Raw genomic sequence first — 20,000 nt, 5'->3', positions numbered from 1 at the left:
GGTGTGTTCATATCTTTTTTTTTCTACAGTGAGAAATTTTCTCCATCACAAAATGCAGTGAATATCCTTCTTAAGTCTTCAAATGTCTCAAACATATTTAAGCTGGTAACATGTTTATTTCTCTCTCTCTCTCTCTCTCTCTCTCTCTCTCTCTCTATATATATATATATATATATATATATATATATATATATATATATATATATATATATATATATATATATTATACAGAAGTGTGATTGATAAGATAGGGAAAGCAATAATGTCTCTCTCTAAGTTACTCTACTAAACTTTTAACTCTAATGGTTGTTCCGTTTTTTGCTCCCTATTTAATATTTCATATGAAATATGCTGGTAATTTTGTGTTTGATTTGTCTTCCACAAAATCATAAAGAATGAGAACAGTCGTATATGGGGATAAAGTTATATGTGAATAAATAATGAAGAGCTGGAAAATGGTGTGATAACATTAATTAATGAAGTTTTTACTTATATCAAGGTGACGTAAACATTGTGAACAAATGTTCAACTCAAGTCAACAAAAGCTCAACTCAGATATAAACAATAGATAAATAAATAAACAAGTAAATAAAACAGTAAAATTTTGAAATCTGTTGACACATTTAAGACCAGTGGTACGACGGTCCATGATGAGTATCTAAATTTGACATTGGTTGGAATGCAGAATTGAAAGCAAGACTGCATACGAATGAAACAGGTGAAAGCTCTATGGTTTCGATTCTGCGTACTCGTGCATCAGTCTTATATTACATACGATATGTACTAATTTGTAAGTGGTCCTGTTGTGATCTACTAGAAACGGTAACGATATCTACTTTGAATTACACATATAAAAAAAGGACATAATGACCATTGTAGTCTAAGATGTACAAAAGAAGCGATGACCATCATAGCTCGAAATTTCTGTTATCTTAGCTCTGCTCAACCATGGTAGATCTGAAGCTAGTAATGAATAAGTTTCAACCTGATTGCTTAATCTAAAGAAAAAGTAGCCAAAATTCCTTCAAATATAAAAAAAAAGGTCACATTCAAAATTTCGTGCGAGATAGATACTAACTTGAGAAAGAAAAAGGTCGTGGTTAGAATCACCTTGATTCTCGGTTTCTTCAATCAGGATTGAACTGGGGGTTAAGCAACACAAAGAAGACAAGCATCAACTTTCCAGATACCTACTAATGTCTTGGTTAAGTTGAAAGTCACAGGTTTCGGTAGGTTTGAAAAGGAGCGAAGATAAATCTGATGTGTTTCGGCAAAGCAGGCAGTCAGAAGTCTCATAGTCTCATTTTTTGTCACATATTACTGGCATTAGAAAGTTAAGTAGCTTGGCTACAGAAAATCCATGGCGCTGGTGAAAGGATACGAAATGCTGACTCAAAAGAATGGTTTGCTTTGGTAGCTATTAGCTGGAACATTTGCAGTTGACGATATCACGTGACCACCTCACATCACGTTGTTAGGAAATGTATGATTATGATATCGATTTGTCTAAGCAGGCTGCATCTATACATCTTCCATGTGGCTGGTTGGCCATATCTCCACATTGGCCATATCTTCAGGGTTAAACAGCAGGATATAGAAACATCTATGATACCAATAAGAAAAAATAGGAACTAAAGAAAGTGGGTGATAAGAGAAATGTCGACAGTCGAAATGTCAAAACACACACAAACACACACACACGCAAACACACACACACACACACACGCACACACACACACACAAATATATATATATTCTGTTCCTATTGTATTAATGAAATATAAATATTAGTTTCAAATTTCTGCACAAGACCATCAATTTCGGGTCAACGATATCGATCCTAGTCAACGATATCGATCTTAGTCCTTAGCTAGTGTTCATTTTATCGACCTCGGAAGGGATGAAAGGCAAAGTGGACGTCGATGGAATTTGAATTCAAAACTTAAAGCCGGACGAAATGTCGCTAAGCATTTTGCCTCCTTATTCACATTAAAAACAAACAATATTGTAATAATTGAGTAGAAACAGATATCATAAATGTTTATTTCAAAATCTTCCAATGATTATTTTGGTTCAAAGCTGAATCCATTCCAATGCTTCTGATGAAGCCATCAGAGTTATATAACCTTATTATCTCTCACACAGCAAGATTGCGTCAACTCATCTGAGAAAAATTATTTCAGCCAGTAACAACTACTAAATCTATAAAGATATCATGTTAGATCCAAGATTATTTTCTTTTGGATTTTCTGTCTTTCATACTGTAATATCTGATCTCTTGATAACTCCACTCAGACATTCTCGACCCAGTCGCCTCTCCTACTTTCCACACCCAAAATGTAAACATCCTAAAGTCACTTATTAACCTCCAACAGCCGATCCTTTCTTCGCATATGTCATTGACCATTTTATGCCTATGTTTTCCCTTCAGTTCGCAACTTGCAACTATTCTAGAGGACCATTACGCGCTTAGATTTCACCGATCTCGAAAAGCCTGTTAGAGCAATAAACACATTTCACTTCTCTCAACAAAGCTATAAAAAAATAGAAGGAGTACTAAACCTTCTCTAAAAGAGACGTTCTATACTTAAATTAGAAAACATTTGAATTTAAGATTCGGATTTAAACCTCATGGTATTCCTGATTAAAGGAATTTCCCACTTTTTGTGTCGCCAATATTTTCGAAGGAGTGATCATAACTTCATTTGGCGTTCATGAAGTGCTTGTTCTCAATACTCTTGAACTCTTTTTCTGGTTATTACCATGTAGCTCTGACCATGCGGAAGTATTTCCATCAAAGAACAAACAATCTTCCGAGCAAAGAATTCTTACACTAAGTGATCGATTTGGCTGTTAGAAATAGCAGAAATATCTCCAGCAAATGCTTAAGTAAAGAAAAAGAAACACTTCCACATCTTAAATAAGAAAGATAAGCGATACTGTTTTCCAACATCTCATCAACAAAGCAGGGTAGTCACAATTAGAGAATCTATTATATCTCTATTTCTTCCTAATTGACCTGGGATTAACCGAGAAAAGCACCAACAAACCCATTGACATATCTTCAACCGGTTGAGTATCTCATATCGAGCATGCGCATTATCAATCTCATTATAGAAACACCTAACTCTGTGAGTCGATCTAATATTGAAATATCGGTTTTCTATCTGCAACTGAATCATCTTGAATTATGATGCTAATATCGTGGCACATCGTCGGTTACGACGACGAGGGTTCCAGTTGATCCAATCAGTGGAACAGCCTGCTAGTGAAATTAACTTGCAAGTGGCTGAGTACTCCACAGACAAGTGTACCCTTAATATAGTTTTCAGTGAGATTCAGCGTGACACAGAGTGTGACAAGGCAGGCCCTTTGAAATACAGGTACAACAGAAACAGGAAGAAAGAGTGAGAGAAAGTTGTGGTGAAAGAGTACAACAGGGTTCGCTACAACCCCTGCCGAAGCCTTGTGGAGCTTTAGGTGTTTTCGTTCAATAAACACTCACAACACCGGTCTGGGAATCGAAACCTCGACCCTACGACTATGAGTCCGCTGCTCTAACCACGAGGCCATTGCGCCTCACGATACTATTACACAACGGAAAGGTATGGAGATTATTCTATCTCAGTATTTGAAAGCTCGCAATAATAAGCTAATAAGCTAATTCCTTATTCCGTTCAAGTTAAAATATCCGAAATAAACGTTGAAGTAGTACTCGATACTTAAAATACAAAAAAAAAAAAAAAGAACCAGACAATGGCTGTTGGTTTCCGTCGATAACAAGTTATAAAATGAAGTTCAACTTTTTCGATAAGTTATCTTACCACTCAGAGCAACCAAATATGACGCCTTCCGATTGATTTTCGTCTGAGACAGGCAATTATTTTCAGCTTAGAAAAAATTTTCTTCTCTCGTTGCCCAGTTGAATATGAAATTAACGAAACTCATGAATATCACAACATTTAATACGGATACCATATTTCAGGTGCGTAAAAATACAACCCAAATTTGCATGAAACCTGGAGCAGAAGACGACATTTTTACACCTCATTTATTTAGTCTCCATGCTAAAATTTACACTTTCTTTATAGAAGACAAAATGTAAAATTTTACCCGGCAAAACGTGCTATATTCTAATCGATCATGTTATATGCAGAAATGTAATGTAGACAAGGACCGAACGGAAGCTAAACTTAGAATATGAAGTGGACCAGATCACATATATGTATATGACTTCGAGTTATAATTTTTGTGGTTTTTTTTCTTGATTCATTCAGTGAAGAGCGACCATGTTGGGGCGCCGGTTTGACAAGTTTAGTCAAAGAAATCGATCTCAGTATTTATTTTTACGCCTGGAACTTATTCAGCCGGTTTCGTTTTGCCGAAGCAATATATATATATATATATATATATATATATATACAAACATACATACATACATACATACATTCATACATACATACATACATATATATATATATACACACACACACATACATGCATACATATATATATATATATATATACATACATACATACATACATTCAATAAGTAATGCCCCTGACCCACTTCCCATAGCAGTAGAGCAACGACACTTGGCACAATTATTAGTCTTTTTCTACATAGGAACTACCCAGAGTTATGCATTTCTCCCATCGTTTGATACAGCTCTGGAGACCGTTTTTGTAGAAGACCCCAGCTTGGTCCTCCAACCACGACGTGACTTCAGAAATCAAGGCTGCATCATCTGGGAAACGCTTTCCTTTCAAAATCAACTTCATGGCTGGGAAGAGGTGAAAATCAGAAGGTGCAAGGGGAGGAGTTCATAGCTGCACGCCTGTGCTTCTGATCTGGCGAGACGCGAGTTCTGAACCGGAGCGTTGTCCTGCAGAAGGAGGATGCCTTTGCTGATCTTGCCCCGCCTCTTGATTTTGATAGCTTCTCTTAATTTCCTCAAAAGTGAAGCATATTAGGCTCCTGTAATTGTGGTACCCTTTGCCAGGAAATCTGTCATGACTACTCCGTCCTGGTCCCAGAAGACTGAGCATAACCTTGTCAGCGGAGGGCTGCACCCTTGCCTTCTTTGGAGGAGGTGAGTCACGGTGCTTTCACTGCATTGACTGGGCTTTGGTCTATGGATCATAGTGATGGACCCAGGTTTTATCCTGTGTGATCAGTCTTTTGAAAAATTTTGACTCATCTTCTTGGCACATCTCCAAATTCACCCTCGAGCACTCAACGTGTTCTTGCTTCTGGAAAGGAGTGAGCAACCTGGAAATCCATCTGGCAGACACCTTTTGCATATGCGAATGGTCATGAATGATAGTTTCCAGTGACCCGGTACTAATCTTGACCTTATGGGCTATTTGGCGAATAGTTATGCGTTGACCTTCCAAAATGGCAGCCTCAACTTGACGGACAGACGTCTCATCAACGGCAGAGGGGGTGACCAGATCTGGGAGCTGTTTCCACAGAGTTCCGACTATGTTTGAATTCACAATGCCAGCGTTTTACAAGGTCATATGATGGGGCATCATCACCATAAGTTATTTTCATTTCATCAAAAGTCTCCCGTGGTGTGCGTCCTTTCAAATACAAAAACCAGATCACTGCTCGACACTCAACAGGCTCCATTTCACACTTGACTCAGTTCAAACACCTGTAAATCAGAAACCACAATTAGTTCAGAGCTGTAATTTGCCACTTAATCGATAGGGGTATAAATAAGTGCACATGCAAAATTTCAGCTAGATCAAACAAATGCAAGTGGGTCAGGGGCATTACTTATTGAACGCCCCTCGTATATGAATATTTGATATACCTTTGTATATATACGTATTCTTATATTACAGACCCCTATATATGTTTACATATGTATATCTATGTGTGTGTGCGTGCGTATATACACATATAACTATATATTATTATAGTTTTGTATATGCATAAATATCACAGTATACTAACTTGTCCATTAACCACTTCAACGCGTAACAACGGAAATGAAAACAATTTACACACCCACACACACACGCACAAATGCCCCCCGCCCCCACACAAATTCAGTCAATACATGTATGTTTCTTCCGCTATGAATTTGTATATGGTATGAATTGCAGTATTAATTTTTTTCTGCTGAAGTCTAATCTAATTCTGTTTTGTCAGCGAACAGCTGTCTCATATTTTATCTGAGCTGATTTAAGAATATCTTCTCTGATATCATGAACTCATCACCACCTGCCTGTTAAGTTCATAACGTTCTGCCTACGTTGCAGTGTGAATTTTTGAAATGTGTACATTCACAATTGTTGCCGCTCTTCACGAATACAGTACGGTAGTCAATTTCCGTTTGTCTTTTAAGCGGTGCGAAAGCGAGTATTTTTTCGGTAACGTAATAGACTTGGTTGAATGCTGACAAATCCCCTAACCTAGAGGGAAAAGTTCATGTACACAAGACTTTTGTAATCATCATCATCATCATCATCATCATCATCATCACCATCATCCTCATCATCACCATCATCAATTATAATTATTATTATTATTATTCTGAAAGACTCTCAGATAGATCTTAATTACCGGTTGCTCATTACTTGAAAGCAGCCAATAACCAATCAAAGATTTCAAGTAGTGCCTTCTCCTGTGACTCAAAGAGACAATACTCTCCTTAGAATGCGAGATGTACCCAACACTGCTGTCTTCTGGATCACTTCGAGCCTCACTGCTGCTCCAATATTCTGAATGTTTTTCAAAGCTCTTGGAAACTGCTCCTAATGCTCCAATTACCACCAGTATCACCATTACTTACCTAATGCCCCATAAGTTTCCTATCCCGTCCCGCAGTGGCTGGTATTTCTCACTCTTTTCTGTTTCCTCATATTTCACCCTCGAATCACCTGGCATTGCAACATCTATTATCTTTACCTCTTTTTCATTTCTATGTTTGATAACGATATCCGGTCGTCTCTATGATATAGTCGCACTGTATGTTAAAATCCCAGATTATTTTGTAATATTCGTTTTTCATTATTCCCTCTGGTTTGTGTTCATACCATTGTTTGAGTCTCTCGGGGTTTGCTTTACTGCACATCAGCCAGTGGACATATCTGGACACATTGTCGTTGGCGTTGTGCGAGCTTACAGCTCTCACTAACAATATGGCTTATACGTTCTCCCTTGTCAGAGTACTGTGGCGAGTCAGTGCTTCTATGAATGTGATATTTGGTGTAGTTTGTTCTGAGAGCTTATTCTCGAGCGCTGCACACTAATGCCTCAGAGGGCTCTTTTAAGTTTCCTTTCTGCAGCCATTGCTAGGTTCTCTTTCAATCAATCTCTTCTTTATTCTCCAAGAACTGACTGTGCATTTTCTTGTCCTACCAATTTGTCTTCATCAAATTCTACAACCAAAACAGTTCATCATTATAAACTGATCATCTGTGAAGGCCTTTACGCGTTTTCTATCTATCTATCTATCTATCTATCTATCTATCTATCTATCTATCTATCTATCTATCTATCTATCTATCTATCTATCTATCTATCTGTCTATATGTCTGTCTGTCTGTCTTTCTGTTTATCCGTCTGTCTGTCTGTCCGTCTGTTTGCCTGCCTGTCTGTCTGCTTATCTGTCTATGTCTCTCTCACCCCGTATATATATATATATATATATATATATATATATATATATATATGTGTGTGTGTGTGTGTGGTGTGTGTGTGTGTTGTATAATAACAATGAATGCAGAGCTACGCGCAATATATAAATGAAATGGAAAAATGGAATCGTCATTAACTATGGCTGACGGTGCACGGTAGCAACTACATTGCTCTAAATAAGAGTTAAAAACCCTTACAGCTGCAATATTGCACATGTCTATGCAGTGACAGGAGAGATAACCACCCGCAACGAGTGAGATAATCATACTAGTTTAGTTTCGCTTAAAATTAGAGCTCATCAGTGGTGACTACTCCATCGCTGGATGGTTTGATTAAATCCTGACTGTCAGTATATAGTATTAATCATGTGAATAAATGAACTATTCAGCAAAATATTACTGCGAATATTATAAAACAACGCATGCGGCTATAGCAATATGAAACCGAAAAGGAAATATTCACTTGTCACTAATTGTGACTGACAGTGGAGAGTTTCTAGAAATAAGATTTGATAACCCTTACATCTGCATATATATATATATATAATATATATATATATATATATATATATATATATATATATATATATATATATATATATATATACATATATATATAAATATATATATATACATATACACACATAAATGTATGTATATATGTACATAAATATATGCATATATATATATATATAAATATATATGCACACTTCTCTCTTAATTTCACCCTCTATCACTCTGTTTATCTGATTGATTTGCAATCCTTTTGTTAATATAGTGGTAGAGTGAGACATCATTCGAAAGGGACGGAGAGAATATCTCTCCCCTGGTTATGCAAACGAATAATAGTTAAGGAATATGGAGGCCTTTACATATGATTGCATGTGTCTCTGTGTATCTGTGTACACACACGCACACACACATAGTCTTATGAATGTTTTTTTTTCTAGTGTTTGATCCCTTTAATCAAACAATGCATGCGAGATTGGGTGGGAATGATATATGTACAGCGATTTGTGGAGCATAATCCCATTGTGTTTGCGGTAAAATGTTTACCTGGAAGACATATCGTTTCCGTATGTGTGGGATATGGGTTTTTTAGTGTTGTTCAATGGAATCTTTCTAACCGAACGCTTAACCAGCTTTTACGCGTTGTGAATGATGTTTCTTCTACCTGTATTGCTGCAGATAAGGTTTACTAGGTATGAGGACATTGTTCTATCGTAGATCCCATTTGGAACTTGTAGGGAACCAAGGTTCATCAGAGGCATAATGCCCGAAAAATAATCGCGCTGGACGGTCCAAGTGAAAAAGATATTCTACAGGCTAATTGATGTTTCACAGCACCTTGAAACTAAAGAAACACCATTTATGAAACAGATCAGCATATTTAATTGAAAATGACAGATATAATATAAGAATGTTGTTGTGGAAGTCAAAATGATATGTTTGCTTCTCAAGAAATATGAAATGCGATATATAATAGAATTCATAATTCTCAAATTTTCGTTAAATTGAAGGAAAACCCTGGAAATTTTACACTTAATGTGAAAGATGGCAAACAGTAAGAGCAAACGATATTTAGAAAGAGAATTGATATCGCAGGAGTAAATTAAAGTACAACACATGCACGCAAGCAGGCATATACTCCCACAAGTATACAAACACAAAATCGCATACATAAAAAAGTGCTTAAACACACAAACATGTATAAGTATAATACACACACACACACACACACACACACATATATATATATATATATATAATACATGTGCATTTGAATATGTGCGTTTATTTATATATGTGCGTGTGCATGTGTGTAGCCATAGGCTGAAAGAGCTATAAGAAGTGATTTTAATGATTTCAATAATTTATATAATGACTTTTATAATTTGTATTCTTATGTTATATGTATTGAATTATAAGATATATATGTATGCTATTGATGTTTTCATTTTGTTAAATGAATAAATAATCCAACAGTATAATATCCGAAAGTTGATGAACAAACTAAATTTGTTTCTCCATTTTCTTATTTGTATTATAAATTTACGGTAAAAATATTTCTTTACCTTCACCCGTTTAATACAATAAATGAGTTAATTGCACTGCAATTAAAAACATTTATGTATTAAGAATCTGGGTACTTTACCAACAGTATATTGGATAAATGCTATCCCATAATGGGTTACACCCATAACCCCTATCTTACTTTGTACTATATATATATATATATGTATATGAAAATGTGTGTATATATATATATATATATATATATATATATATATATAATATATATATATATATATATATATAAATATATGTGTGTGTTTACATCATATACATACACGGTAATAACAAACTGTGAGAATGAGTGCTCAATAACGCATGTGTGGATAAATATTTATAATTGTGAATTCACAAGACAGCCAATGGTTTCGTGTGAAGAGATTTTCACGATGGTTGAAACGTGTGACATAGAAGTTTCGGTAGTCGTCTCCATTTTGCATGAAGAGATAAAGCTTTGAAAACATGCGAAATTCTAAGAAAAATAATGCATTCATCCTGTCTAGCCTCAAGTGAGAAAACGTATGGTCACTCAAATCCCAGCAATGAGCCACGTGTGATACATATCCATCAACGCATAATGTACCTAGAACTTAACTATCTCTATCAACTCTACCTTCCTTTTTGAAGTGATTTGATAGAGGTTTTGTTGGAAATTTATCGACCATATAGTTGAGGTTCCTCAACAGGTATTTTCCGAAGATGAACTATAAGACATATTCTATCATGTTGGATTTGTATAATACTATTATTGATCCAGAATATATTTTTTGTTTTACTTGATTTGGTTAACCGTATGACAAAGAAACGTGGAACTACACTCTTCACATTGACAGAAAACTATATTGAATTTCTGTAATTTCGTTAAGTGTATCTACAATTATAGGAAGTACGATATATTTGCTGGATTACTGCAAAAGGAATTGACAGATCTAAATTTGCCTTCATTGTGTGATAGATCAACGACATTACTGTATTATATTTACTATTTTAAGTGACTTGTTAACTATAAATATAAACGTAAATTATAACTGCGTAGATGCAAATTATCAATTAATGAAATAACACTTAAGGCGAAAGCACACTTCAACGAGATTTGAAACTGAACAATAAAGGGACGTAACTTAAAATAGACGTCGTATTGATTCTGGAATCCAAATACAAAGTAATGGATCGTTAATAAGATTTAAATAATTTTATTCAGATTAAGAGTAAATAATATGTTATGTTTATAAAGAACTAGAAGATCTTTTTATAATACTCCTCATTCATTTGACAGTTCCAAAGGAACATTTTATTTGAGCACCAAATGTAATTAATGAATAAGATACAAGCAAATTATTAATGTGCAAGTGAGAGTAAGACACACAGCTGTTCTTGGCTTCTTCAGAGGAAAGACTAAAACGAATGATTTGCAGATATCCAGAGACGTATAACACCGATAATATTTCAGGCGCATCTGGATGATGCCACAAAAGCACTTGATGTCATGCTAGATTTAACTGTTTCGGTTCTTTGAAGAAAAATAGAAATATCAAATTAGCAGAGAGTATGATGATACTACTACTACTACTACTACTACTACTACTACTACTACTACTACTACTACAACTACTACCACTACCACCACCACTATCACTACTACTATTACTACTACTACTACTGCTGCTGCTGCTGCTAATAATAATAATAATAATAATAATAATAATAATAATAATAATAATGATAATAATATTTTATGAATATATTTTATTAATTTGCTTGTACGTATGGTAACTTGCTTGCCACAGTGGATGGTATTTCTATATAATCATCTCTTGATATATATATATATATATATATATATTATATATATATATATAATATATATATATATATATACATATATACATATATATAAATTTTCAGAATTAGATAAAAATTCAAGGTTGTGAAAGATATTTGAACATCTATAAATGGAAGGTCTTACAGATGTTTCCGGGATATTTTATATATCCCTTCATCGGAGACGGTGTGAGCAAATCGTTAAGTAATGGTTATTGTAGATAAGATATGAAATGGAGAGTGAAGTGGAGGAATAAAAAATATACGTGAGATATTTTCATTCCTCCACTTCACTCTCCATTTATAAAATATCCTGGAAACAGCTTTAAGACCTTCTATTTATAAATGTTCTAAAATCTTTCACAGCCTTAGATTTTTATCTCATTCTGAAAATTTGTTTATATATACACATGCTGATATATAACCAAAGTTGGACACCTCATTCGCATAATCACCGAACCTGGCGCTTAAGTATAGTCTGTCCATAGCACTTACTCAGCATTACCTGACACCATTGGGTTATAACCCCTCATAACCCTCCCCTCTCTCTCTCTCTCTCTCTCTATATATATATATATATATATATATATTTATATATATATATATATATATCGGAATTACTATGGGTACAAGGGCAGCACCAGTCATTGCGAACCTAACAATGGGCTACCTGGAAATAATTATATACCAGGAATCTTTATCGACCTTTGGAAACCCCCTTTCTCAATACATAAAAGAGAATTGGAAAAGATTCCTGGACGATTGTTTTATACTCTGGAATGAAAACACAGATAAACTCCTAAAATTCAAAAACCTATTGAACAGTATCAACCCAAATATACAGTTTACAATGGAGTACAACCAAAAGGAGCTTCCATTCTTAGATATGCTAATTAAAAAAATTAACCTTAAAATAGAAACAGACATTTTTTACAAAGCCACAGACGCCAAACAATGCCTACTTTTTGATTCATGCCACCCAAGACACACTAAAACAAACAACCCTTTCAACCTTGCAAGAAGGATATGCACAATAGTATCAGAACAAAATACCAGGAAATGTAGACTACAAGAACTCAAAAACACCCTAATTGACAGACACTACCCAGTTCAACTCATAGAGGATGGGATCAGACGTGCAACAGAAATCGACATAGAAACTTTGAGAAAAGTTCAACACAACAACACACCTTCCCCGAAAATACTGCCTTACATATCCACATACAACCCCAGAAACAAAGAATCCTTCACCATCATCACCCAGAATTTACCAATACTTCATAAGGTACCCAAACTAAAGGAAATTCTAAACATACATAAAATCATTAAAAGCTACAAACAGCCTAAATCACTTAAAAAGATTCTCACAAAGGCAAAATTGTTTTCTGAAATTACGGACGCAAAAGTAAAAAAATGCGGTAGACCAAACTGCGCATCATGCCCAAACCTTCTAGAAGGATCAGAATTCCTTTTCAAAGAGGGACAAAAATTCAAGATCAGATCTAATTTTACTTGTGCTTCTGAAAACATAATTTATGTCATAAGGTGCTCGGGCTGCCACTAAAACTACGTGGGGTCCACGGGATTATCACACAGACGTAGATGCACGCTGCATCGGCAACAGATTGCATTTCCAGAATACAGAATGATACCCTTTAGTGAACATATTGAGAAATGCGCAAAGCAACTACTACCACAATTTTTAATCTTTCCATTCTATCAATGTGCTATTGGAACACCAACACAAATTAGATTAAACAAGGAAACATTCTTCATTGAAAAATATAAGCCTGAACTTAACCATCCTAACATTCTTATACAGAGAATCTCATTTCATTAAAAAAGGGAAAAGAAATATAAAGCGATTATCTCCCTTATACCGGAAGAAATCGCTTATTACCTCCCCCTGCCTGGAACTCCTCTTTGCACTGCATAACGAAGACATGACACGATGTATGTAAAGACATTTGTGAAATTTGAAGAGTTAACACGAAACCGGTAATTTCTCCACAAACTGTTACTATATGCAAAATTTTATAACATTCTTCTAACATAACGACTTAAATATATTCTTTAGCCTTATAAAACAAGCCTTCTGTAGCTTTTTCACTATTTTCTATATATATATATATATATATATATATATATATATATATATAAACTTGTGGAAACGCCATAGAGCGATCCACGATGAAGCTATCGTGTAACATCTGTTCTTTGAACGAATTCTCGTCTGATTACAACGTAAATTGGAAAATACTAGAGATTTTCGTATCATGCACGAATAACATTTAAAGCTGTGATTTATTCTCTCTCTTTTTTTTTTAGGAAGAAATTAATATATATTTCTTTACTACCCACAAGGGGCTAAACATAGAGAGGATAAACAAGGACAGACAAAGGGATTAAGTCGATTACTCGACGCCAGTGCGAAACTGGTACTTTATCTATCGACCCCGAAAGGATGAAAGGCAAAGTCAACCTCGGCGGAATTTGAACTCAGAACGTAGCGACAGACGAAATACCGCTGAGTATTTCGCCCGGCGCGCTAACGTTTCTGCCAGCTCGCTAACGTTTCTGCCAGGAAGAAATTATATATATTTCTTTACTACCCACAAGGGGCTAAACATAGAGAGGATAAACAAGGACAGACAAAGGGATTAAGTCGATTACTCGACGCCAGTGCGAAACTGGTACTTTATCTATCGACCCCGAAAGGATGAAAGGCAAAGTCAACCTCGGCGGAATTTGAACTCAGAACGTAGCGACAGACGAAATACCGCTGAGTATTTCGCCCGGCGCGCTAACGTTTCTGCCAGCTCGCTAACGTTTCTGCCAGGAAGAAATTAATATAGACATATTAAATCTACCAACATGTCTAGCTTAATTAGAAATCGGAAAAACTTGGAAAACACTGGTATTGATAAAAAATACTCTGAGATCTTAAATACAACTGCTCAGAATCGTATTTTTGTTTCTGTGTAACATAGGTACGTGAATATGAACTTTGAAGCACCTAATCCTGACTTTAACACTCATGGTTTAACAGTAACTGCAACCTTATAAGCACACGTATGACTCTCCAGACTATACAAACCCCAATTGCATTTCACTGTTTACGTTATAGTAGAGAACTATGGATTTTGCAATGACTGCTATAGCATTGAACAATAAGTAATTTACCGCTTCGGTGAAGCATGGTATCAATAATCGACGTGTTTTTTTCCGTTACGCCCCACTCAAACATGTGCTGAAAACTCACTCACAGTATTATGATCTATACACGCCTGGGTCACAGCATCCGCATATTATACAATATTTGCACCATTTCTTATATTATACTATATTTGCACCATCTCTGTAATAAGTATCGTCAATATTCGCATATTTTATTTTAATATTAAGACGTTCTTAACTCGTAAGGCGGCGAGTTGTTAAAATTGTTATCACGCCAGACAAAATGCTTAGCGGCATTTCGTCCGTCTTTACGTCCTGAGTTCAAATTCCACCGACATCGTCTTAACCTCTCATCATTTCGGGCAAAATCGTTGACTAGCCGAGTAAAATGCTTGGCGGCTTTTCGTCCGTTTGCTTTCTGAGTTCAAATTCCGCTCAGGTCCACTTCGCCTTTCATCCTTTCACGGTGGATAAAATAAGTAGCAGTTGAGCACTGAGTTGATGTAAGCGTCTTATCCCCCTCCCCCAAAATTACGGGCCTTGTGCCAAAATGTAAAACGAATAATTACACTGTTCCAAGTGTTTACACCACACACATCCACTGAACATCTCTCACATCATATTTCCCAATATTATTTACGCATATACATGCATACACACTCTAATTCTCTACTTCCTCTCGCTCTCTATCTTTCTCATACACATAAACATAGGTACTACAGCTTACATTTCAATTCTCTGCGCTCGCCTTGCTTCAATCCTCTACTTTGTTCGCTCTTCTCTGCTAGAAATATCAAAATTCACGCTACTGTCGATATGTTTCCTCTCTAGTAATCATGCATTTGATGTTTTTCTTTTTTTCATTTTTTCTCTCTTGATAAAACGCAATCAATTGACTTTGTACACTTGTTCAATATCCTGTCTGTCTATCTATCTATCTATCTATCTATCTATCTATCTATCTATCTATCTATCTATCTATCTATCTATCTATCTATCTATCTATCTATCTACTTACCCACCTACCTACCTACTTTATCTAACTATCTATCTATCTATCTATCTATCTATCTATCTATCTATCTATCTATCTATCTATCTATCTATCTACCTAACTATATGACTGTCTGTCTGTCTGTCTATCTATCTATTTATTTATCTCTTTCCTAGTCTTCTTGTCAACTGATTGACAGTCTTTTCCTTTTTCTCTCTCTCACTCTCTATCACTCACTCTCTCTCACTCACTCACTCTTTCTCTCTCTGTCTTACCTCATGTAATTATCTGTCTATCAGCCTGTTTCTCGGTTTTTCAGCTTAATTGTCCCTGTCCATCTGTCTCTCGGTCTGTCTGTCTCTGTCTGTTTATCTCTCTCTCTCTCTCTCTCTCTATCTATCTATCTATCTATCTATCTATCTATCTATCTATCTATCTGTCTGTCTGTCTGTCTGTCTGTCTGTCTGTCTATCTGTATATCTGTCTGTCGGCATATTTTTGCGTCTGTCAATCTGTCAGTCTGCCTGATCATCTATGTGTCTGTCTGTTTTTTCGTTTGTATTTCTCTGTCTCCCTGTCAGTTTTTCCATCTATGCATCTCTATATCGATCAATCGATTTCTCATTCTTTAAAAACAATGCAAAAATAACTCCCCACCACTTCTTTTGTTTCCTGTTGGAATCTATTATCAGTTTCGAAGCTCTAAACCTATCAGACGTACTTAAGAGATAATATAAGAATGAAGAAGATGCCGGGTAGGTTCGCAGCATTAATTCGCTGAATTGGAAGAGATGATTGCATATTCTGAATGTATATTCTTGGACACGACTCTTGTTACATTATAGAAATTATACGGAGCTAGAGTATTCACTTTCTTGCACACGCATACGTGCATACACACATACACATACGTGCATACACACACACACATACAGAGATACACACACACACTCTCATAGTAGCAAGCATGCATGCAATCAAATGTGTAACCATAGTTAAGGGCATGCATGGACATGTGCACACATGTATGTGTGTGGGTGCTTTGTGTGTATGTATGTATGTGTGTTTGTGTTTGTATGTGGTTTTTATATATCTGAACTCTATATAAATATAATCCTTTGTGAATGTGGCTGTCTATACATACGGATAGTTTGTAAAGCATATTCAAATGCTGCATCATGTACAAAAATGAAAAAAAAAATACAGAAAAACCAAAGAACAAAGAAACAGAAATAAAACGCATTTTTTAAAAATTAGCTTAAACTTAATACTTTAGTTATTAATTACCCTAATTTCAATTGCTGACACTTGTAGTTAATCAAAATCTACCTAAGCTTCACAGAATTGAACGACCGATTTTTGAAACGAAATAAATAAAAATTCCTCATTTCAATTAGATATTTGATATTTCGCGAGGAAGGTACACACAAACATGCAAACATACATGTAACATACATGCATGAACATAAACATACGCATTCATTCTTCGCACCTGTTTTTTCTTATGCTCATACGTGCACACACACACGCACGCTGATATCAGTGATCTCTTACATCATTGATTGATTTTACACGGGATTATATTGACAGATTTCTCTCTTCTACAAGACTTAAGCTGCTGTTCACCCCGTTCCATTCCGTTTCATTCAAATCCACTCCCACCTCATCTTTCCAGCAACAACACTGTAACAACATCGACATCAATATTTTTTACTATTCATCCCTCCATGCTCACCTGGACACCCACACACGCCCACACGTAAAAACACATACACATACGTAGAGACATAAGCAGGAACACCTTTATCCGTGCGTGCACATGCCTGCATAGACTAAAATGGCACTCGGTCGGTTACGCTGACAAGCGTTCCAGTTGATCCGATCAACAGAACAGCTTGCGCGTGAAATTAACTTGCAAGTGGCCGCGCATTCCAGAAACAGACGTACAAGAAGATTCAGCGTGAATCTTAGACTTGGACATGGCTGGCCCTTTGGATTAGAGGTACTACTCATTTTTGCCAGCTGAGTGCATTAGAGCAAAGCGAAATAAAATCTTTTGCTGAAGGCCACCACGCGCCATCGCATATCGATCTCACAACTTTACGATCGTGAGCGGAATACCCTGAACCACTAGACCACGCGCTTTCGCTTGAATACACATGCGAACTACAAAGCACATAATACCAGACAAAAATAATCACTACTAACTCGTTTGTTTCAACGCTATAATATAAATTTTTATGTGCAATCTTGTTAAGAGGCCGAATTCTTCTAAATAAATGTTTAGGTTTAGTTTTGTTATTTTAACTGTATTATACTTTAGATAATCTGTGTGTAATACCTTATATTTCAATTGTCTGTTTGTTATTCATAATTGTAATTCCTGGAGTTTTGTCTATGTACTTGTCTGCATTAGTTTGATCATTCCCAAAGCAACAACTGATATAGAGACTGGTTCTGGTTCCAGGCCTCTTATTAGGGTAATCTCTATTTCAATATCTAATTCCTCCAGCCTTTTAGAGATGCATTATTATCTGTTGAAACAAATATATTGGTTAGGAGACATTTATTTGCCTGTTGGACATCTACAACAATATCTAATCGGTTATCCTTGATCTCTCTGCATTTGAGTTTTGGCATATCCCAGTGTACAGGATAGAGAAAGGACATCACATCTGTGAACTGTAGGTTAGACAATATTGGTTGGCAATATAATGTCATTCAGTTGGGAGTCTTTATATATATTCGGTCTCTGTGTAGAATTGCAATATGTGTGGCATTCACCTTATCTTAGTAGAAAGTTATTGTCATGGTAAAGTGAAGCATTTTTGGCTCTGAATATAAAGGCTATACTTTGTAAGGCAGCCTTTAACATGTGGAGTATATGCATATAAGACATATTTCAACAGGTGAGATCCTTAGTATTTGCAACGACCTCGAATGTTCTTGTTACGCATTGATTTTGCTTTCTCTTTTGTGCTGTTATTAGGAGACAAAATCCATTGGCGGATGCTTTCGAGGTATTTGCTCAAGGAACTTGTCAGATGTGTATGGAAGACGCTGGGAGACTGAATATTAGGAGGTTAGGGAGGTATACATGTGTCATTATTTTATAGGGTTGGGCGTTGTTCGAGGTCACAGAAATAACACGCTGTGTGAATAAGGTGAAAAGACTATTATACTCACAGGGGAGATATATGTATCAGAGAGGTAATCTATAAAGATATACTGAAAACTTATCAGCTGACATACAAATATTCAACATATGTGTTCAGGTTTTAAAGGCGACAGAATAAAATGATATTGAAATGGTTAGGGAGGAATACATGTGTTATTATTTTGTAGAGTTGGGCATTCTTGGAGGTGACAAAGTTGGTTCTTAATGTGTATGACTAAGAGTGAGGGAAACAAAACCGAACCTTACAGAACACCAACGTGTGAGAGAGGTTGTTTTAAGGTGAACTTCATCAACATACACTGAAACTGTGCGATCTAATAGGTTCCATGATTCAAGAAATGACAAAAGGTTGGAGCTTATTGCCAAGCATTCTTAACCAGAATATTCGGGTGTTTGAACTGACTAATGCTTTGCTGATGTCAAAGATTTTAGTGTCCTCTTAGCTTAACGCATGTATCTTGACCGGTTACAATAGCTTTCGCCCTTATATCAAACAAATTGTCATATGCCATTGAATTTATCTAATTTCGACTGCAAAGACCTTTCTAACGGCCTTTCCTGAACTGGCTATGAACAGTTACTTCTGTCACAAGCTTTCTGTGGCTACATCTTTATTATAAATTACTGATTCTACTGTAATTTTCCTTTTCAAGACCACCTACTGTCTGTTATTTATAATTTCCGTTGTCATCTCCCGCTTAACTAGCTCGTTAATCCGGTCCCTGCAGGCTTTCCTCGCTGTAAGCGATGCGTTCAGTTTCCTCTATCAAGGTCTCACTCTATGTGTTTTATCTAAGGTGAGGATGATGATGACGACGGTGGTGACAATAATAACGATGGAAGAAGATATGTACATATTCATTACAAGCATACATTTGATTTATGACGCAATTAAATGCTTTCTGTGTGTGTATATGTGTACATATATATATATATAATATATATATATATATATATATATATATATATATATATATATATATATATATATGTATATATATATATATATATATAATGTATACAGACGCGCTCACGCACATACACATGTATTTGTGTGTATGAGTGAATATGTATGAAAGTATGTATGTCTGTATATCGCTTCTT

This window comes from Octopus sinensis, linkage group LG6 (genome assembly GCF_006345805.1).
Source record: "Octopus sinensis linkage group LG6, ASM634580v1, whole genome shotgun sequence".
In the NCBI taxonomy this organism is placed as follows: domain Eukaryota; kingdom Metazoa; phylum Mollusca; class Cephalopoda; order Octopoda; family Octopodidae; genus Octopus; species Octopus sinensis.
The sequence above is the reverse complement of the archived record's forward strand: the minus strand, read 5'-3'. Positions refer to the sequence as shown.